Source organism: Thalassophryne amazonica, unplaced genomic scaffold, assembly GCF_902500255.1.
Source record: "Thalassophryne amazonica unplaced genomic scaffold, fThaAma1.1, whole genome shotgun sequence".
In the NCBI taxonomy this organism is placed as follows: domain Eukaryota; kingdom Metazoa; phylum Chordata; class Actinopteri; order Batrachoidiformes; family Batrachoididae; genus Thalassophryne; species Thalassophryne amazonica.
In genome coordinates, this window is record NW_022986254.1 from 120,734 (window position 1) to 143,251 (window position 22,518).

The following is a 22,518-nucleotide window of genomic DNA, read 5'->3' on the forward strand; positions in this document are numbered from 1 at the left end:
CATATCATGAATGCTTGGTCTTGTTGGATTTGTGAGAATCTACTGGTACCTTGTTTCCCATGTAACAATAAGAAATATACTCAAAACCTGGATTAATCTTTTTAGTCACATAACACTACTATTATTCTGAACACTACTGTATATCACACACACACACACACACACACACACACACACACACACACACACACACACACACACACACACACACACACACACACACACACGACGTAGAACAATGGCTCACAGTCAAATTTCAATCACATTCCAGCACATTTTCTCACAAACTGCCATCACCTGAACTTGGACAGACGATTCTCCAGACTTGGAGGATTTCTTGAACATCCCACTGAATAATGAAGCTTTTTGCTGAATGACAGGTAAAAAGAGAAAATAAAACAGTATTTGAACTAAAATGTAGATGAAACAAGTTAACTCATGACTATGTTCACATGACTGTGGAAGAGCGCATCATGAGAATTATTCAAATTGCAATTTTTTTGTGAAAAATATGAAGGGGAGGGGGGCTGTGAAGTTGTTGATCAGGTTACATTTGCTGAACTTAATTATTTGTGTATTCATGGTGGCAGGACATTGAAGTTTTCCAACCATTTTACAATTAAAACATTCCAAATTGAATATTCTCGAGATGCCCACTCATGACCAGTTTACAATCATGTAAAAGACTTAACTCAAAATAAATACATTTTAAAGGCATTGCGTAACACAGATACAATAGCATGACAAGAAAAGGCTAAACACAATAAAGTGCAAGCATTTATTTCCACTGTGGTCATTGACAATGAGGATACATCATCAAAACATGAGTACTAAGTGGAATTAACAGTAGGGCTGTCACGATAAGGAATTTCTGGAGACGATTAATTGTCAGACAAATAATTGCGATTGATGAATATACGAGGTCTGTCAATAAAGTATAGGTCCTTTTTATTTTTTCAAAAACTATATGGATTTCATTCATATGTTTTTACGTCAGACATGCTTGAACCCTCGTGCGCATGCGTGAGTTTTTCCACGCTTGTCGGTGACGTCATCCGCCTGTGAGCACTCCTTGTGGGAGGAGTCGTCCAGCCCCTCGTCGGAATTCCTTTGTCTGAGAAGTTGCTGAGAGACTGGCGCTTTGTTTGATCAAAATTTTTTCTAAACCTGTGAGACACATCGAAGTGGACATGGTTCGAAAAATTAAGCTGGTTTTCGGTGAAAATTTTAACGGCTGATGAGAGATTTTGAGGTAATACTGTTGTTTTAAGGACTTCCCACGGTGCGATATGTCGCGCAGCGCTCTCAGGCGCCGTCGTCAGCCTGTTTCAAGCTGAAAACCTCCACATTTCAGGCTATATTGATCCAGGACATCGTGAGAGAACAGAGAAGTTTCAGAAGAAGTCGGTTTCAGCATTTTATCCGGATATTCCACTGTTAAAGGAGATTTTTTATGAAAGACGTGCGGGCAGATTGCAGCGTCGCCTCGCAACCGTTGCGACGCTCCACCACAGGAAAAACACCTCCGTTGGAAGCCTTAAGGACAAGTTGGAACATGTCCAGCTGTTAAACAATTTCTCATATACTCACTCCACTGAAAGCCATCAAAAGCCGTCTGGATTTTACAAATGGTTATCAACACGGAGGTGTTTTTCCTGTGCCGCCGCATTGTGGGCAGTCTAAGGCACACCTGTGCACTAATCATGGTGTCTAATCAGCATCTTGATATGGCACACCTGTGAGGTGGGATGGATTATCTCAGCAAAGGAGAAGTGCTCACTATCACAGATTTAGACTGGTTTGTGAACAATATTTGAGGGAAATGGTGATATTGTGTATGTGGAAAAAGTTTTAGATCTTTGAGTTCATCTCATACAAAATGGGAGCAAAACCAAAAGTGTTGCGTATATGTTTTTGTTGAGTGTATAAATTGTTCATCCGAACGTAGTAATGTATAAAATCTACTCACTATAAAACGATAAATATTTGTAACCTGGAGTTAGCTTATTTCGACAGACAAAATATACATATACATACATTTATGCTCCTAACGTAAAATACAGAAAGTTTTACTTACTAGGCTATAAATACACTGAATACAATTAATAAAAAAAAAACTGACGAAAAAACAAAATGCGCATGCGCAGTTGCATGTTGAACGAGTTACATCATCTCAAGCTCTTGCTTGCCTCTACTGGTGGTTGGCTCTCACTGCGGTATTGTATCACTTCCTGTTCCGGAGCACTGCGGTGTTTTTCTGTATCTGTTAGCTGTTTAATCTGCGCAGTTAGATTGATCTAGTTATCTAGATTACGATTTGTTTCCCAGTGTAATCTTTACGTGCCTTAACTAAAGTACTCCTTCTGCTGAATCACCTCTAAATTATTTACACATTATTCACTTTGCGTGTTTTTAGGAATCCGCTAGCTTAGCGTAGCTACTAGCTCTTAGCCGATTTAGCATGGCAGCTTCTCCTGTCTCTCCCGCACTTTTCTGCTCTGGGTGTGAAATATTTAGTTATTCCTCGGCCTCCTTTAGCAGTAACGGTACTTGCAATAAGTGTAGCTTATTCGTAGCTTTGGAGGCCAGGCTGGGCGAATTGGAGACTCGGCTCCACACCGTGGAAAATTCTACAGCTAGCCAGGCCCCTGTAGTCGGTGCGGACCAAGGTAGCTTAGCCGCCGTTAGTTACCCTCTGGCAGATCCCGAGCAGCCGGGAAAGCAGGCTGACTGGGTGACTGTGAGGAGGAAGCGTAGCCCTAAACAGAAGCCCCGTGTACACCGCCAACCCGTTCACATCTCTAACCGTTTTTCCCCACTCGACGACACACCCGCCGAGGATCAAACTCTGGTTATTGGCGACTCTGTTTTGCGAAATGTGAAGTTAGCGACACCAGCAACCATAGTCAATTGTCTTCCGGGGGCCAAAGCAGGCGACATTGAAGGAAATTTGAAACTGCTGGCTAAGGCTAAGCGTAAATTTGGTAAGATTGTAATTCACGTCAGCAGTAATGACACCCGGTTACGCCAATCGGAGGTCACTAAAATTAACATTAAATCGGTGTGTAACTTTGCAAAAACAATGTCGGACTCTGTAGTTTTCTCTGGGCCCCTCCCCAATCAGACCGGGAGTGACATGTTTAGCCGCATGTTCTCCTTGAATTGCTGGCTGTCTGAGTGCTGTCCAAAAAATGAGGTGGGCTTCATAGATAATTGGCAAAGCTTCTGGGGAAAACCTGGTCTTGTTAGGAGAGACGGCATCCATCCCACTTTGGATGGAGCAGCTCTCATTTCTAGAAATCTGGCCAATTTTCTTAAATCCTCCAAACCGTGACTATCCAGGGTTGGGACCAGGAAGCAGAGTTGTAGTCTTACACACCTCTCTGCAGCTTCTCTCCCCCTGCCATCCCCTCATTACCCCATCCCCGTTGAGACGGTGCCTGCTCCAAGACCACCAATAACCAGCAAAAATCTATTTAAGCATAAAAATTCAAAAAGAAAAAATAATACAGCACCTTCAACTGCACCACAGACTAAAACAGTTAAATGTGGTCTATTAAACATTAGGTCTCTCTCTTCTAAGTCCCTGTTGGTAAATGATATAATAATTGATCAACATATTGATTTATTCTGCCTTACAGAAACCTGGTTACAACAGGATGAATATGTTAGTTTAAATGAGTCAACACCCCCGAGTCACACTAACTGTCAGAATGCTCGTAGCACGGGCCGGGGCGGAGGATTAGCAGCAATCTTCCATTCCAGCTTATTAATTAATCAAAAACCCAGACAGAGCTTTAATTCATTTGAAAGCTTGACTCTTAGTCTTGTCCATCCAAATTGGAAGTCCCAAAAACCAGTTTTATTTGTTATTATCTATCGTCCACCTGGTCGTTACTGTGAGTTTCTCTGTGAATTTTCGGACCTTTTGTCTGACTTAGTGCTTAGCTCAGATAAGATAATTATAGTGGGCGATTTTAACATCCACACAGATGCTGAGAATGACAGCCTCAACACTGCATTTAATCTATTATTAGACTCTATTGGCTTTGCTCAAAAGTAAATGAGTCCACCCACCACTTTAATCATATCTTAGATCTTGTTCTGACTTATGGTATGGAAATAGAAGACTTAACAGTATTCCCTGAAAACTCCCTTCTGTCTGATCATTTCTTAATAACATTTACATTTACTCTGATGGACTACCCAGCAGTGGGGAATAAGTTTCATTACACTAGAAGTCTTTCAGAAAGCACTGCAACTAGGTTTAAGGATATGATTCCTTCTTTATGTTCTCTAATGCCATATACCAACACAGTGCAGAGTAGCTACCTAAACTCTGTAAGTGAGATAGAGTATCTCGTCAATAGTTTTACATCCTCATTGAAGACAACTTTGGATGCTGTAGCTCCTCTAAAAAAGAGAGCTTTAAATCAGAAGTGCCTGACTCCGTGGTATAACTCACAAACTCGTAGCTTAAAGCAGATAACCCGTAAGTTGGAGAGGAAATGGCGTCTCACTGATTTAGAAGATCTTCACTTAGCCTGGAAAAAGAGTCTGTTGCTCAAAAAAAGGCCTCCGTAAAGCTAGGACATCTTTCTACTCATCACTAATTGAAGAAAATAAGAACAACCCCAGGTTTCTTTTCAGCACTGTAGCCAGGCTGACAAAGAGTCAGAGCTCTATTGAGCTGAGTATTCCATTAACTTTAACTAGTAATGACTTCATGACTTTCTTTGCTAACAAAATTTTAACTATTAGAGAAAAAAATTACTCATAACCATCCCAAAGACGTATCGTTATCTTTGGCTGCTTTCAGTGATGCCGGTATTTGGTTAGACTCTTTCTCTCCGATTGTTCTGTCTGAGTTATTTTCATTAGTTACTTCATCCAAACCATCAACATGTTTATTAGACCCCATTCCTACCAGGCTGCTCAAGGAAGCCCTACCATTATTTAATGCTTCGATCTTAAATATGATCAATCTATCTTTGTTAGTTGGCTATGTACCACAGGCTTTTAAGGTGGCAGTAATTAAACCATTACTTAAAAAGCCATCACTTGACCCAGCTATCTTAGCTAATTATAGGCCAATCTCCAACCTTCCTTTTCTCTCAAAAATTCTTGAAAGGGTAGTTGTAAAACAGCTAACTGATCATCTGCAGAGGAATGGTCTATTTGAAGAGTTTCAGTCAGGTTTTAGAATTCATCATAGTACAGAAACAGCATTAGTGAAGGTTACAAATGATCTTCTTATGGCCTCGGACAGTGGACTCATCTCTGTGCTTGTTCTGTTAGACCTCAGTGCTGCTTTTGATACTGTTGACCATAAAATTTTATTACAGAGATTAGAGCATGCCATAGGTATTAAAGGCACTGCGCTGCGGTGGTTTGAATCATATTTGTCTAATAGATTACAATTTGTTCATGTAAATGGGGAATCTTCTTCACAGACTAAAGTTAATTATGGAGTTCCACAAGGTTCTGTGCTAGGACCAATTTTATTCACTTTATACATGCTTCCCTTAGGCAGTATTATTAGACGGTATTGCTTAAATTTTCATTGTTACGCAGATGATACCCAGCTTTATCTATCCATGAAGCCAGAGGACACACACCAATTAGCTAAACTGCAGGATTGTCTTACAGACATAAAGACCTCTAATTTCCTGCTTTTAAACTCAGATAAAACTGAAGTTATTGTACTTGGCCCCACAAATCTTAGAAACATGGTGTCTAACCAGATCCTTACTCTGGATGGCATTACCCTGACCTCTAGTAATACTGTGAGAAATCTTGGAGTCATTTTTGATCAGGATATGTCATTCAAAGCGCATATTAAACAAATATGTAGGACTGCTTTTTTGCATTTACGCAATATCTCTAAAATCAGAAAGGTCTTGTCTCAGAGTGATGCTGACAAACTAATTCATGCATTTATTTCCTCTAGGCTGGACTATTGTAATTCATTATTATCAGGTTGTCCTAAAAGTTCCCTAAAAAGCCTTCAGTTAATTCAAAATGCTGCAGCTAGAGTACTGACGGGGACTAGAAGGAGAGAGCATATCTCACCCATATTGGCCTCTTCATTGGCTTCCTGTTAATTCTAGAATAGAATTTAAAATTCTTCTTCTTACTTATAAGGTTTTGAATAATCAGGTCCCATCTTATCTTAGGGACCTCGTAGTACCATATCACCCCAATAGAGCGCTTCGCTCTCAGACTGCAGGCTTACTTGTAGTTCCTAGGGTTTGTAAGAGTAGAATGGGAGGCAGAGCCTTCAGCTTTCAGGCTCCTCTCCTGTGGAACCAGCTCCCAATTCAGATCAGGGAGATCGACACCCTCTCTACTTTTAAGATTAGGCTTAAAACTTTCCTTTTTGCTAAAGCTTATAGTTAGGGCTGGATCAGGTGACCCTGAACCATCCCTTAGTTATGCTGCTTTAGACGTAGACTGCTGGGGGGTTCCCATGATGCACTGTTTCTTTCTCTTTTTGCTCTGTATGCACCACTCTGCATTTAATCATTAGTGATCGATCTCTGCTCCCCTCCACAGCATGTCTTTTTCCTGGTTCTCTCCCTCAGCCCCAACCAGTCCCAGCAGAAGACTGCCCCTCCCTGAGCCTGGTTCTGCTGGAGGTTTCTTCCTGTTAAAAGGGAGTTTTTCCTTCCCACTGTAGCCAAGTGCTTGCTCACAGGGGGTCGTTTTGACCGTTGGGGTTTTACATAATTTATGTATGGCCTTGCCTTACAATATAAAGCGCCTTGGGGCAACTGTTTGTTGTGATTTGGCGCTATATAAAAAAATTGATTGATTGATCTCCACATGTGCAGTTGCGCGAGGCACCTCATCTCGACGGGTGACGTCTTCAAGTCCGGGGCAGAGCGATGTGCGCATGCGCAGTAGAGCGACGCACCTCATCTCGACGTTCACCTCATCTCGACGGGACACCGTCTTTCTCCTAAAAAGCTTTACTTACTCTGTGTCACACTGGAAAGCTGTAGCACACACAGGCCTGGCATATGGACTACAACGTTAAATGAAGCTTTGAGGCACAGAATTTGGCTCGAACATTTTTTGTAATCGAGTTACTCGACTAATCATACTGAGCACAATGTATTTCCCAAAGCTTGCATAACAATACTTTTTCAACAATAGTACACCTGATAGTGTACAAGGTCATTACTGATTTTTTTTTTTTTTTTTCTGGTTAGGTTTGGAGAGATCTCAGACATCACTCTGGTTCCCAGGTGAAGCCCCGGCCCCCCAGCAATGTGAACACGGCTCTGCGTGTCACCGCTTCACTCAGAAAACTGTTAAAATCTGTTTTTAATCAGAGTTAAGGGCGCCTTAGATTATCCAGGAAAAATAAAAATAAATTCCCACACGACACAAAACTATGTTGAAAACAGAAACTACTCACAGATACGCCGCCTCCATCACACTCCAAATCCAAATCCAGGTTCCCATATCGATCCTGACACACGAATCAGTCATTTAAAAACTCATTTTAACAATTAAAGGACATTTATAACAACTTTTAGCAGTCTGTCATGACGACACACGACTGATAATCGGCGTCAAAACATAAACTCCAGCGACAACTCACCATTATTTATCCTATGCCCGCTGCGGTTCAGCGTTAAGTTCTTGTGCTGGTTGGTACCGGCTAACGCCTGGTGTTGGTAGAGATTTGTTGTTGTCTTTCAGACGTTCTGTCCTTCCTGAACTGATGAAGACGGAGTCGGTTTTCTGTGTGGAGCTGAAGATCCGCCATAAAAAAAAACCCAACAACATTCATCCAGGAGATCGGATCCGTGTGACTCCTGCTGGTTTTCATAAACACCCCTGAAAACCAGTGGAACCGGTTTCTACCCATCACCTGTGCGCGAGAGGGCGTAGCCTGCTCACCTGGGAGCTCAAAATAATGCTGCGTTCAGGTGCTGCTCGGAAACTCAATAGGCTACAGGGGCGTATCCAATGTGGTGGTTCTCCTCTGTGGGATCCTCAGGAAGGATATTTCAGAACGAGAGAAGACAACAAAAACATCCTGACACACACGTATCTCAGGTACAGAAGGTCCCCCAAAATCAGAGTGAGGTTCAAAGTTCTGGTTAGAGCAGGGGTGGGCAATTAATTTTTACAAGGGGCCACATAGGGAACCTGAATTATGTCCGAGGGCCACACCATCGATAACTCGGCTGTCTCCCATTACAAATTTTTTACAAAAAATTACCTATTTAATAGCTTTTATAGGTAATTTGTATTATTGTAATAATATGTAAATATTTAAATATACCTAAATAAACCTCTCTGATTTGCAACACACAAGCTTGACATTTTTAATATATGTAATAATAATCACAGACCTCATGAGGGCCGGACAGAGACATGCAAAGGGCCGCATGTGGCCCCCGGGCCGCAGTTTGCCCAGGTCTGGGTTAGAGGAACCTACAGTCAGAAAATGTTCAGAGGAAACACCTAAGCACCTAAGTTCAGTTCAGCGATCCTCCAGGTGTCACTGGTGCCAGTGCTTATCCCCTGCTCGTGTAGTCTGAAGTGGACTTTAGTCTACAATTCCTCTTAAACAAGATGCCAGTCCATCACAGGTTACTTCCCCAAATAAGGCTGGTACCGATTTACAGCTGGGTGGACTGAGACCGTGACATGTCCAAGACCACAGACAGGTAGGGTGAACAGTAACCAAACCCAGATCAATATACTGGTGGACCAACTCCCATTTCTGAGTTACCTACTCAGTCTCCATTGTGGGGTACATCCAGGGCACATGACCACCTGCCCCCCCACCCCCCAAAAAAAGAATAAAAAAATGTTAAAAATTGGGGAGGGAAAGCTCCTAACACAGCTCAAAAGAAAAAAAAATTAAGGGATTTGGTAAATTGCTGTAATTTTAATTAGTGAAATTACATTTTATGTTGAAACAATCCTTAATTCCATTGAAAGCCTGGGTACTGGTTTACTGACTTAGAGTTTTATTGCACTGTCAAACAGATGTTTATTAAGTTTGCAGAAGCAATTCAGTACAGATAACAAAGCTGTAAAGTCATTTTTAATGTTTGCATGTCCTTCATTCACACTTCACCACTAAAACCACTTTGTCAGTTAACAACTCTCAACTTTAACTGATTTACTCAAATACAGAAAACACACACACCTTAAAAAAGAGAGAGGAAATAAAGCATTTTACTTTCACCTGTTTGGATCTTTATTTCAAGCATCAATACCTGGGGGGGGGAGCACTTGAATGTTTATTGCAAAATAATACAAGGTCTGTCAATAAAATATAGGTCCTTTTTATTTTTTTCAAAAACTATATGGATTTTACGGAAGCGTATTGCATTCACTGGATAAAAAAAAAATAGACCACTGATCTCGTAATTTCGAGATCTTATCTTGTAATTGTGAGATCTTTTCTCATAATTACGACATCCTGATCTCGTAATTACGAGAAAAGATCTCATAATTACGAGATCACTGGTCGATTTTTTCCCGTATGCGCGTTTCCTCAATGATCAGCGGGCATGATGGCGCTGTCGCAATTAATCTGCTGTTACCACCTTCTCGGTCTGAGACACTGAGAAATACTGATATTTCTTAAAAATGAGGATGATATTAATATTAGTATGTCAACACTGCAGGTATCTCAAGTCCTTGGGATTGTTCCGGCAGAAAGCCCAGTCTAACGTGCTGGACGTCGCTCTCTTTCTTACGTACGGAAGCTCTGAGCTGCCAAGCCCTAATATATATTTGGCTCAGTATCATGCAATTACGTGAAAAGTTTCATGTTATAACGTGATATTTATCACGTTATTTCGTCATATGAAATTATCATGTTATTTCATGATGCGGTATTTTCACGTTATAACGAGAAATTATCACATTATAACAAGAAATTATGCTCCACGTCGCCGTAATTATGAGATCAAGCTATTGTTTTTATTTATTTATTTTCTATGTGTGTGTGTGTGTGTGTGTGTGTGTGTGTGTGTGTGTAATCGTTTCCGTACTTCCAGTCCAAGCGTGAGAATGCCCGAGTCATAATAGGCCAATTTGTAACCCCCGACACTGCACTGTGATCCACACCACAGCGCACAAAGTGTGGATTTCCCACTAAACTGTTCCTGGATGAATGAAACTCCTCCAGCGAGGCGAGGCACAGCTCGGGCACACAGACTGGCATGTGCCCGGGTGGGAGTGAGCCCCGCTGTGTCCCTCAGTGGTCGGTGGGTCTGTGTGAGTGAAAGCTGGAAGTCGCCCCGTGCTCCTCCCTGGACATTCATCCGGGAGCACTTCAGGGGGAAAATCCACACTGTGTTTGATTATAGTGTGTTATCATCGGCTGAGCTCAGCTCACGTCTGTGCTGAGGGACTGGAAGTACGGAAGTATATACATAAAACTATTTACACACCTGATCAAGATCTCAATTTTTTTTTTTTTTATCCAGTGAATGCAATACGCTTCCGTAGGATTTCATTTATTACCTTTGTTTTATTTTAGTATGCACATTGTATTTTTGTTCACTTTGTTTTATTTTCTTCTGCACATTGTGTTTTTCTTTGCCTTTATTTTATACTCAACAAAAATATAAACGCAACACTTTTGGTTTTGCTCCCATTTTGTATGAGATGAACTCAAAGATCTAAAAGTTTTTCCACATACACAGTATCACCAAACCGATTGTTCCAGCAGCTGTCCGAGTGGCTGGTCTCAGACGATCTTGGAGGTGAACATGCTGGATGTGGAGGTCCTGGGCTGGTGTGGTCACATGTGGTCTGCGGTTGTGAGGCTGGTTGGATGTACTGCCAAATTCTCTGAAACGCCTTTGGAGACGGTTTATGGTAGAGAAATGAACATTCAATACACGAGCAACAGCTCTGGTTGACATTCCTGCTGTCAGCATGCCAATTGCACGCTCCCTCAAATCTTGCGACATCTGTGACATTGTGCTGTGTGATAAAACTGCACCTTTCAGAGTGGCCTTTTATTGTGGGCAGTCTAAGGCACACCTGTGCACTAATCATGGTGTCTAATCAGCATCTTGATATGGCACACCTGTGAGGTGGGATGGATTATCTCAGCAAAGGAGAAGTGCTCACTATCACAGATTTAGACTGGTTTGTGAACAATATTTGAGGGAAATGGTGATATTGTGTATGTGGAAAAAGTTTTAGATCTTTGAGTTCATCTCATACAAAATGAGAACAAAACCAAAAGTGTTGCATTTATATTTTTGTTGAGTGTAGTTTGAACATGTATTTTTGTTCACCTTTGGCTTATTTTAGTCTGCATATTGTGTTTTTGTTCACCTTTACTTTATTTTAGTTTGCACATTGCGTTTTTGTTCACTTTTGCTTTATTTTAGTTTGCACATTGCGTTTTTGTTCACTTTTACTTTATTTTAGTTTGCACATTGCGTTTTTGTTCACTTTTGCTTTATTTTAGTCTGCACATTGTGTTTTTGTTCACCTTTTCATTATTTTAGTTTGCACATTGTTTTTGTTCACTTTCGCTTCATTTTAATCTGCACATTGTGTTTTTGTTCACCTTTACTTTATTTTAGTTTGCACATTGCATTTTTGTTCACTTTTGCTTTATTTTAGTATGCACATTGTGTTTTTGTTCACCTTTTCATTATTTTAGTTTGCACATTGTTTTTGTTCACTTTCGCTTCATTTTAATCTGCACATTGTGTTTTTGTTCACCTTTACTTTATTTTAGTTTACACATTGTGTGTTTGTTGACTGTTGCTTTGTTTTAATCTCTACATTATGTTTTTGTTCACTTTTGCTTTATTTTAGTTTACACATTTTCTCTCGTGTGTAAACACTCTCAAAGTTCAAACCTTATTAGAAAAATAAGACCAACCTGTTTTCAGGCCCAAATTATTAATAGTGACTGACCAGTATTTCACAGATCGTGCCTCTGCGTCCTGGCGCTGCGCCTTTTTCCACTCACACCTGGCTGCAGGTGTCTGTTTCCGAGTGACAAAAACAGTTATGAGTAGTTGTTGGCGCTCTTTTCTCTTCTGGGCGAGAAGATTCGTATAAACAGATACGCAGAACACAGAACACTGTAAAAAAAAAGGCATGCAAAATTGGACTAAATACTCCGCGAGACTCTGAGGCCACGACAGGTGAACGGCGTTATAGCGAGGGACCACTGTATTCTCTTTTCACATGTCAATAATTCTTGACATGTGGATATTTGCTCGCTCAATTAATAAGACACGCCTAATCTGTCAGATTTCTTTATTTTTTAAATGTATTTCTGTATTTATTTTATTGTGACAACCGAATGGAGACGACAAAACCTGGTTGCAGCACGGGCGAATTAAGGGAATGACGAAACTACAGTTGTTGTTATCATTTTCATAGTCTAAAACGATCACACCACATGAAGTTAAGCTCAGCGCTGTTCTGGCTCCAGGCTCGAAGTCTGGAGAAAAACGTGAGCAGCGCTTTTTTTGCAGTCAGCGCTGTGGCCACGGATCGTGCTCCATAACAGTCCCGCAAAGGCGGGATTTATATTGATTATTATGTAGTATAATCAGGAAAGTGTTATTTATGTAACATATGCATTGATTTGTATAATGGCACTGTTTATCATATTGATCATCTTCATTTTTATGTGGATTCCAGCGCTGGTTCATTTTGGTTTATAATTTACGCCACCTCTCGACCTGGTGTATATTTTCAGCGCAGCGTACGCCAACGACCACATTGATAAATCAATCAATCAATCAATCAATTTTTTTATATAGCGCCAAATCACAACAAACAGTTGCCCCAAGGCGCTTTATATTGCAAGGCAAGGCCATACAATAATTATGTAAAACCCCAACGGTCAAAACGACCCCCTGTGAGCAAGCACTTGGCTACAGTGGGAAGGAAAAACTCCCTTTTAACAGGAAGAAACCTCCAGCAGAACCAGGCTCAGGGAGGGGCAGTCTTCTGCTGGGACTGGTTGGGGCTGAGGGAGAGAACCAAGAAAAAGACATGCTGTGGAGGGGAGCAGAGATCGATCACTAATGATTAAATGCAGAGTGGTGCATACAGAGCAAAAAGAGAAAGAAACAGTGCATCATGGGAACCCCCCAGCAGTCTACGTCTATAGCAGCATAACTAAGGGATGGTTCAGGGTCACCTGATCCAGCCCTAACTATAAGCTTTAGCAAAAAGGAAAGTTTTAAGCCTAATCTTAAAAGTAGAGAGGGTGTCTGTCTCCCTGATCTGAATTGGGAGCTGGTTCCACAGGAGAGGAGCCTGAAAGCTGAAGGCTCTGCCTCCCATTCTACTCTTACAAACCCTAGGAACCACATGTAAGCCTGCAGTCTGAGAGCGAAGCGCTCTATTGGGGTGATATGGTACTACGAGGTCCCTAAGATAAGATGGGACCTGATTATTCAAAACCTTATAAGTAAGAAGAAGAATTTTAAATTCTATTCTAGAATTAACAGGAAGCCAATGAAGAGAGGCCAATATGGGTGAGATATGCTCTCTCCTTCTAGTCCCCGTCAGTACTCTAGCTGCAACATTTTGAATTAACTGAAGGCTTTTTAGGGAACTTTTAGGACAACCTGATAATAATGAATTACAATAGTCCAGCCTAGAGGAAATAAATGCATGAATTAGTTTTTCAGCATCACTCTGAGACAAGACCTTTCTGATTTTAGAGATATTGCGTAAATGCAAAAAAGCAGTCCTACATATTTGTTTAATATGCGCTTTGAATGACATATCCTGATCAAAAATGACTCCAAGATTTCTCACAGTATTACTAGAGGTCAGGGTAATGCCATCCAGAGTAAGGATCTGGTTAGACACCATGTTTCTAAGATTTGTGGGGCCAAGTACAATAACTTCAGTTTTATCTGAGTTTAAAAGCAGAAAATTAGAGGTCATCCATGTCTTTATGTCTGTAAGACAATCCTGCAGTTTAGCTAATTGGTGTGTGTCCTCTGGCTTCATGGATAGATAAAGCTGGGTATCATCTGCGTAACAATGAAAATTTAAGCAATACCGTCTAATAATACTGCCTAAGGGAAGCATGTATAAAGTAAATAAAATTGGTCCTAGCACAGAACCTTGTGGAACTCCATAATTAACTTTAGTCTGTGAAGAAGATTCCCCATTTACATGAACAAATTGTAATCTATTAGACAAATATGATTCAAACCACCGCAGCGCAGTGCCTTTAATACCTATGGCATGCTCTAATCTCTGTAATAAAATTTTATGGTCAACAGTATCAAAAGCAGCACTGAGGTCTAACAGAACAAGCACAGAGATGAGTCCACTGTCCGAGGCCATAAGATCATTTGTAACCTTCACTAATGCTGTTTCTGTACTATGATGAATTCTAAAACCTGACTGAAACTCTTCAAATAGACCATTCCTCTGCAGATAATCAGTTAGCTGTTTTACAACTACCCTTTCAAGAATTTTTGAGAGAAAAGGAAGGTTGGAGATTGGCCTATAATTAGCTAAGATAGCTGGGTCAAGTGATGGCTTTTTAAGTAATGGTTTAATTACTGCCACCTTAAAAGCCTGTGGTACATAGCCAACTAACAAAGATAGATTGATCATATTTAAGATCGAAGCATTAAATAATGGTAGGGCTTCCTTGAGCAGCCTGGTAGGAATGGGGTCTAATAAACATGTTGATGGTTTGGATGAAGTAACTAATGAGAATAACTCAGACAGAACAATCGGAGAGAAAGAGTCTAACCAAATACCGGCATCACTGAAAGCAGCCAAAGATAACGATACGTCTTTGGGATGGTTATGAGTAATTTTTTCTCTAATAGTTAAAATTTTGTTAGCAAAGAAAGTCATGAAGTCATTACTAGTTAAAGTTAATGGAATACTCAGCTCAATAGAGCTCTGACTCTTTGTCAGCCTGGCTACAGTGCTGAAAAGAAACCTGGGGTTGTTCTTATTTTCTTCAATTAGTGATGAGTAGAAAGATGTCCTAGCTTTACGGAGGGCTTTTTTATAGAGCAACAGACTCTTTTTCCAGGCTAAGTGAAGATCTTCTAAATTAGTGAGACGCCATTTCCTCTCCAACTTACGGGTTATCTGCTTTAAGCTACGAGTTTGTGAGTTATACCACGGAGTCAGACACTTCTGATTTAAAGCTCTCTTTTTCAGAGGAGCTACAGCATCCAAAGTTGTCTTCAATGAGGATGTAAAACTATTGACGAGATACTCTATCTCCCTTACAGAGTTTAGGTAGCTACTCTGCACTGTGTTGGTATATGGCATTAGAGAACATAAAGAAGGAATCATATCCTTAAACCTAGTTACAGCGCTTTCTGAAAGACTTCTAGTGTAATGAAACTTATTCCCCACTGCTGGGTAGTCCATCAGAGTAAATGTAAATGTTATTAAGAAATGATCAGACAGAAGGGAGTTTTCAGGGAATACTGTTAAGTCTTCTATTTCCATACCATAAGTCAGAACAAGATCTAAGATATGATTAAAGTGGTGGGTGGACTCATTTACTTTTTGAGCAAAGCCAATAGAGTCTAATAATAGATTAAATGCAGTGTTGAGGCTGTCATTCTCAGCATCTGTGTGGATGTTAAAATCGCCCACTATAATTATCTTATCTGAGCTAAGCACTAAGTCAGACAAAAGGTCTGAAAATTCACAGAGAAACTCACAGTAACAACCAGGTGGACGATAGATAATAACAAATAAAACTGGTTTTTGGGACTTCCAATTTGGATGGACAAGACTAAGAGACAAGCTTTCAAATGAATTAAAGCTCTGTCTGGGTTTTGGATTAATTAATAAGCTGGAATGGAAGATTGCTGCTAATCCTCCACCCCGGCCCGTGCTACGAGCATTCTGACAGTTAGTGTGACTCGGGGGTGTTGACTCATTTAAACTAACATATTCATCCTGCTGTAACCAGGTTTCTGTTAGGCAGAATAAATCAATATGTTGATCAATTATTATATCATTTACCAACAGGGACTTAGAAGAGAGAGACCTAATGTTTAATAGACCACATTTAACTGTTTTAGTCTGTGGTGCAGTTGAAGGTGCTATATTATTTTTTCTTTTTGAATTTTTATGCTTAAATAGATTTTTGCTGGTTATTGGTGGTCTGGGAGCAGGCACCGTCTCTACGGGGATGGGGTAATGAGGGGATGGCAGGGGGAGAGAAGCTGCAGAGAGGTGTGTAAGACTACAACTCTGCTTCCTGGTCCCAACCCTGGATAGTCAAGGTTTGGAGGATTTAAGAAAATTGGCAGATTTCTAGAAATGAGAGCTGCTCCATCCAAAGTGGGATGGATGCCGTCTCTCCTAACAAGACCAGGTTTTCCCCAGAAGCTTTGCCAATTATCTATGAAGCCCACCTCATTTTTTGGACACCACTCAGACAGCCAGCAATTCAAGGAGAACATGCGGCTAAACATGTCACTCCCGGTCCGATTGGGGAGGGGCCCAGAGAAAACTACAGAGTCCGACATTGTTTTTGCACAGTTACACACCGATTTAATGTTAATTTTAGTGACCTCCGATTGGCGTAACCGGGTGTCATTACTGCCGACGTGAATTACAATCTTACCAAATTTACGCTTAGCCTTAGCCAGCAGTTTCAAATTTCCTTCAATGTCGCCTGCTCTGGCCCCCGGAAGACAATTGACTATGGTTGCTGGTGTCGCTAACTTCACATTTCTCAAAACAGAGTCGCCAATAACCAGAGTTTGATCCTCGGCGGGTGTGTCGTCGAGTGGGAAAAAACGGTTAGAGATGTGAACGGGTTGGCGGTGTACACGGGGCTTCTGTTTAGGGCTACGCTTCCTCCTCACAGTCACCCAGTCGGCCTGCTTTCCCGGCTGCTCGGGATCTGCCAGGGGGGAACTAACGGCGGCTAAGCTACCTTGGTCCGCACCGACTACAGGGGCCTTGCTAGCTGTAGAATTTTCCACGGTGCGGAGCCGAGTCTCCAATTCGCCCAGCCTGGCCTCCAAAGCTACGAATAAGCTACACTTATTACAAGTACCATTACTGCTAAAGGAGGCCGAGGAATAACTAAACATTTCACACCCAGAGCAGAAAAGTGCGGGAGAGACAGGAGAAGCCGCCATGCTAAATCGGCTAAGAGCTAGTAGCTACGCTAAGCTAGCGGATTCCTAAAAACACGCAAAGTGAATAATGTGTAAATAATTTAGAGGTGATTCAGCAGAAGGAGTGCTTTAGTTAAGGCACGTAAAGATTACACTGGGAAACAAATCGTAATCTAGATAACTAGATCAATCTAACTGCGCAGATTAAACAGCTAACAGATACAGAAAAACACCGCTGTGCTCCGGAACAGGAAGTGATACAATACCGCAGTGAGAGCCAACCACCAGTAGAGGCAAGCAAGTGCCTCTACTAATAAATGCCAAGTAGCGCAGCCGTTTTGGCGTACACCCCATATACGCTCAAATATTGCCATATGCAACGTTGACACATGAGGCCCAGTGTGTTTTTGTTCACCTTTACTTCATTTTAGTTTGCACATTGTGTTTTTGTTCACCTTTACTTCATTTTAGTTTGCACATTGTGTTTTTGTTCATCTTTATTTTAGTATGCACATTGTGTTTTTGTTCACCTTTACTTCATTTTAGTTTGCACATTGTGTTTTTGTTCACCTTTACTTCATTTTAGTCTGCACATTGTGTTTTTGTTCATCTTTATTTTAGTTTGTACATTGTTTTTTTCACCTTTATTTTAGTTTGCACATTGTGTTTTTCTTCACTTTTGCTTTATTTTAGTATGCACATTGTGTTTTTGTTCACTTTTGCTTTATTTTAGTTTGCACATTGTGTTTTTGTTCACCTTTACTTCATTTTAGTTTGCACATTGTGTTTTTGTTCACCTTTACTTCATTTTAGTTTGCACATTGTGTTTTTGTTCATCTTTATTTTAGTATGCACATTGTGTTTTTGTTCACCTTTACTTCATTTTAGTTTGCACATTGTGTTTTTGTTCACCTTTACTTCATTTTAGTCTGCACATTGTGTTTTTGTTCATCTTTATTTTAGTTTGTACATTGTTTTTTTCACCTTTATTTTAGTTTGCACATTGTGTTTTTGTTCACCTTTACTTCATTTTAGTTTGCACATTGTGTTTTTGTTCATCTTTATTTTAGTATGCACATTGTGTTTTTGTTCACCTTTACTTCATTTTAGTTTGCACATTGTGTTTTTGTTCACCTTTACTTCATTTTAGTTTGCACATTGTGTTTTTGTTCATCTTTATTTTAGTATGCACATTGTGTTTTTGTTCACCTTTACTTCATTTTAGTTTGCACATTGTGTTTTTGTTCACCTTTACTTCATTTTAGTCTGCACATTGTGTTTTTGTTCATCTTTATTTTAGTTTGTACATTGTTTTTTTCACCTTTATTTTAGTTTGCACATTGTGTTTTTCTTCACTTTTGCTTTATTTTAGTATGCACATTGTGTTTTTGTTCACTTTTGCTTTATTTTAGTTTGCACATTGTGTTTTTGTTCACCTTTACTTCATTTTAGTTTGCACATTGTGTTTTTGTTCACCTTTACTTCATTTTAGTTTGCACATTGTGTTTTTGTTCATCTTTATTTTAGTATGCACATTGTGTTTTTGTTCACCTTTACTTCATTTTAGTTTGCACATTGTGTTTTTGTTCACCTTTACTTCATTTTAGTCTGCACATTGTGTTTTTGTTCATCTTTATTTTAGTTTGTACATTGTTTTTTTCACCTTTATTTTAGTTTGCACATTGTGTTTTTCTTCACTTTTGCTTTATTTTAGTATGCACATTGTGTTTTTGTTCACTTTTGCTTTATTTTAGTGTGCACATTGTGTTTTTGTTCACCTTTACTTCATTTTAGTTTGCACATTGTGTTTTTGTTCACCTTTACTTCATTTTAGTTTGCACATTGTGTTTTTGTTCACCTTTACTTCATTTTAGTTTGCACATTGTGTTTTTGTTCACCTTTACTTCATCTTAGTTTGCACATTGTGTTTTTGTTCACCTTTACTTCATTTTAGTTTGCACATTGTGTTTTTGTTCACCTTTACTTCATTTTAGTTTGCACATTGTGTTTTTGTTCACCTTTACTTCATTTTAGTTTGCACATTGTGTTTTTGTTCACCTTTACTTCATTTTAGTCTGCACATTGTGTTTTTGTTCATCTTTATTTTAGTTTGTACATTGTTTTTTTCACCTTTATTTTAGTTTGCACATTGTGTTTTTCTTCACTTTTGCTTTATTTTAGTATGCACATTGTGTTTTTGTTCACTTTTGCTTTATTTTAGTTTGCACATTGTGTTTTTGTTCACCTTTACTTCATTTTAGTTTGCACATTGTGTTTTTGTTCACCTTTACTTCATTTTAGTTTGCACATTGTGTTTTTGTTCATCTTTATTTTAGTATGCACATTGTGTTTTTGTTCACCTTTACTTCATTTTAGTTTGCACATTGTGTTTTTGTTCACCTTTACTTCATTTTAGTCTGCACATTGTGTTTTTGTTCATCTTTATTTTAGTTTGTACATTGTTTTTTTTCACCTTTATTTTAGTTTGCACATTGTGTTTTTGTTCACCTTTACTTCATTTTAGTTTGCACATTGTGTTTTTGTTCATCTTTATTTTAGTATGCACATTGTGTTTTTGTTCACCTTTACTTCATTTTAGTTTGCACATTGTGTTTTTGTTCACCTTTACTTCATTTTAGTTTGCACATTGTGTTTTTGTTCATCTTTATTTTAGTATGCACATTGTGTTTTTGTTCACCTTTACTTCATTTTAGTTTGCACATTGTGTTTTTGTTCACCTTTACTTCATTTTAGTCTGCACATTGTGTTTTTGTTCATCTTTATTTTAGTTTGTACATTGTTTTTTTCACCTTTATTTTAGTTTGCACATTGTGTTTTTCTTCACTTTTGCTTTATTTTAGTATGCACATTGTGTTTTTGTTCACTTTTGCTTTATTTTAGTTTGCACATTGTGTTTTTGTTCACCTTTACTTCATTTTAGTTTGCACATTGTGTTTTTGTTCACCTTTACTTCATTTTAGTTTGCACATTGTGTTTTTGTTCATCTTTATTTTAGTATGCACATTGTGTTTTTGTTCACCTTTACTTCATTTTAGTTTGCACATTGTGTTTTTGTTCACCTTTACTTCATTTTAGTCTGCACATTGTGTTTTTGTTCATCTTTATTTTAGTTTGTACATTGTTTTTTTCACCTTTATTTTAGTTTGCACATTGTGTTTTTCTTCACTTTTGCTTTATTTTAGTATGCACATTGTGTTTTTGTTCACTTTTGCTTTATTTTAGTGTGCACATTGTGTTTTTGTTCACCTTTACTTCATTTTAGTTTGCACATTGTGTTTTTGTTCACCTTTACTTCATTTTAGTTTGCACATTGTGTTTTTGTTCACCTTTACTTCATTTTAGTTTGCACATTGTGTTTTTGTTCACCTTTACTTCATTTTAGTTTGCACATTGTGTTTTTGTTCACCTTTACTTCATTTTAGTTTGCACATTGTGTTTTTGTTCACCTTTACTTCATTTTAGTTTGCACATTGTGTTTTTGTTCACCTTTACTTCATTTTAGTTTGCACATTGTGTTTTTGTTCACCTTTACTTCATTTTAGTCTGCACATTGTGTTTTTGTTCATCTTTATTTTAGTTTGTACATTGTTTTTTTCACCTTTATTTTAGTTTGCACATTGTGTTTTTCTTCACTTTTGCTTTATTTTAGTATGCACATTGTGTTTTTGTTCACTTTTGCTTTATTTTAGTGTGCACATTGTGTTTTTGTTCACCTTTACGTTATTATAGTTTGCACATTGTGTTTTTGTTCACCTTTACTGTTGTGTGGGCCGCTGAAGAGGAGGTACTGCTGGCCCACCACCAGAAGGCACCCTGCCTGAAGTGCGGGCTTCAGGCACGAGAGGGCGCTGCCGCCTCAGGAACAAGCTGTGGTGACAGCTGTCACCCATCATCTGTGACAGCTGTCACTAATCTATACATCTGGTATAAAAGCAGGAAGACACCTCCACCAAACTGCCGAGATATCATCTTCATCTGGAGGTAATACTCTCAGCCCCTTTTGAGATCGATAAATCTATTATTGTGAGTGTTTGCAGGAGAACCGGTCGTTTGTGAGGAGGCTGTGCAAGACGGCGCTCCTTTTCAGGTGAGACCGCTGCAACACGCTGAGTGAGAGGTGGAGGTGGCATTCCCACCTTTGTTACTGGGTGTTCACACACCCACCCTTTGACTGTCTTTTGCTTTCTGCCAGCAGTACCAGATCCGACACTCCGGGAAAGTGGCCACCTGGGGACTCCGGAACTTGGCGGCTCCAGTATTCCTCGGGTTCAGGTGGCGGTGGAAATCGTGTGGTTCCAGTTCGTTTCCAGACGGGCGTCTCCTATCGTCAAGCCTGCCCACACGACACCTTTATTAATTGACTGTTGCACATTCTGATTCTGCTGTGTTTGGTTGTGACATTCACACCAGTAAAGTGTTATAATTTGACTCCTTCCATTGTCCGTTCATTTACGCCCCCTGTTGTGGGTCCGTGTCACTACACTTTCCCAACAGGATATCTCGGCCAGCGTCATGGACTCCGAGGGGCGTCACCAGGCTGTTGAACAACCAATGGGAGAGCAGGGAGCGCAGGCATCTGCAGGAGGCGTGATTGGTGAGCTACAGCATATTCTCACCGCCTTTATGGCTCGAATGGATCAAATAGCCGAGCAAAACATCCTCCTGAACCGCAGGGTGGAGGCTCTCTCCGCGCAAGTGGCGGCGAGCGCTCAGGGCGCTGCTGCAGCTCCTCCTCCTGTCGATCCTGTGCTAGATATTAATGTTCCAGTGGTGGTTCAACAACCCCTCCCACCATCCCCTGAAGCATACATAAGCCCTCCTGAGCCGTACGGAGGTTGTGTGGAGACGTGCGCGGACTTTCTTATGCAGTGTTCGCTCGTCTTCGCACAACGTCCCGTCATGTACGCGTCAGACGCAAGCAAAATAGCTTATGTGATCACTCTGCTTCGGGGAGAGGCACGCGCTTGGGCTACGGCGCTTTGGGAGCAAAATTCACGGCTCCTTCACACATACACTGGGTTTGTGAGGGAGTTCAGAACTGTGTTTGAGAGACCGCTTCAACTGTGCTGCTGTCGATGAGACAGGGACGCCGGAGCGCAGCCGCTTATGCATTCGACTTCCGCATCGCGGCTGCGAGGTCCGGCTGGAATAACGCTGCGCTCTGCGCCGCCTTTGTAAACAGACTGTCATCAGTCCTAAAGGAGCACCTAGTGGCCAACAATGACCCGCGGGAATTAGATGGGCTTATTGATCTCGTTATACGGTTAGACAATCGGTTGGAGGAACGCCGTCGGGAACGAGACGAAGGACGTGGCCGGGCGCGCGCCGTCGCCTCTTCCTTCCGGGTCCGAGAAGGGTCCGCCCTTCCCACGCTCCCTGGCCTCTACGTCCTGTG

The 22,518-nt window shown here is 40.3% G+C and overlaps 1 long non-coding RNA gene across 1 annotated transcript; it reads right to left on the reverse strand.

Moving 5' to 3' along the window:
- Positions 1-297: 297 nt before the first annotated feature.
- Positions 298-7,747, reverse strand: LOC117505832. The gene is made up of 3 exons (XR_004559279.1): positions 7,610-7,747; positions 7,424-7,477; positions 298-369 (listed from the first exon to the last, which is right to left on the reverse strand). It is a non-coding gene; the product is annotated as an uncharacterized LOC117505832 (long non-coding RNA).
- Between the last annotated feature and the right edge of the window lie 14,771 nt (positions 7,748-22,518).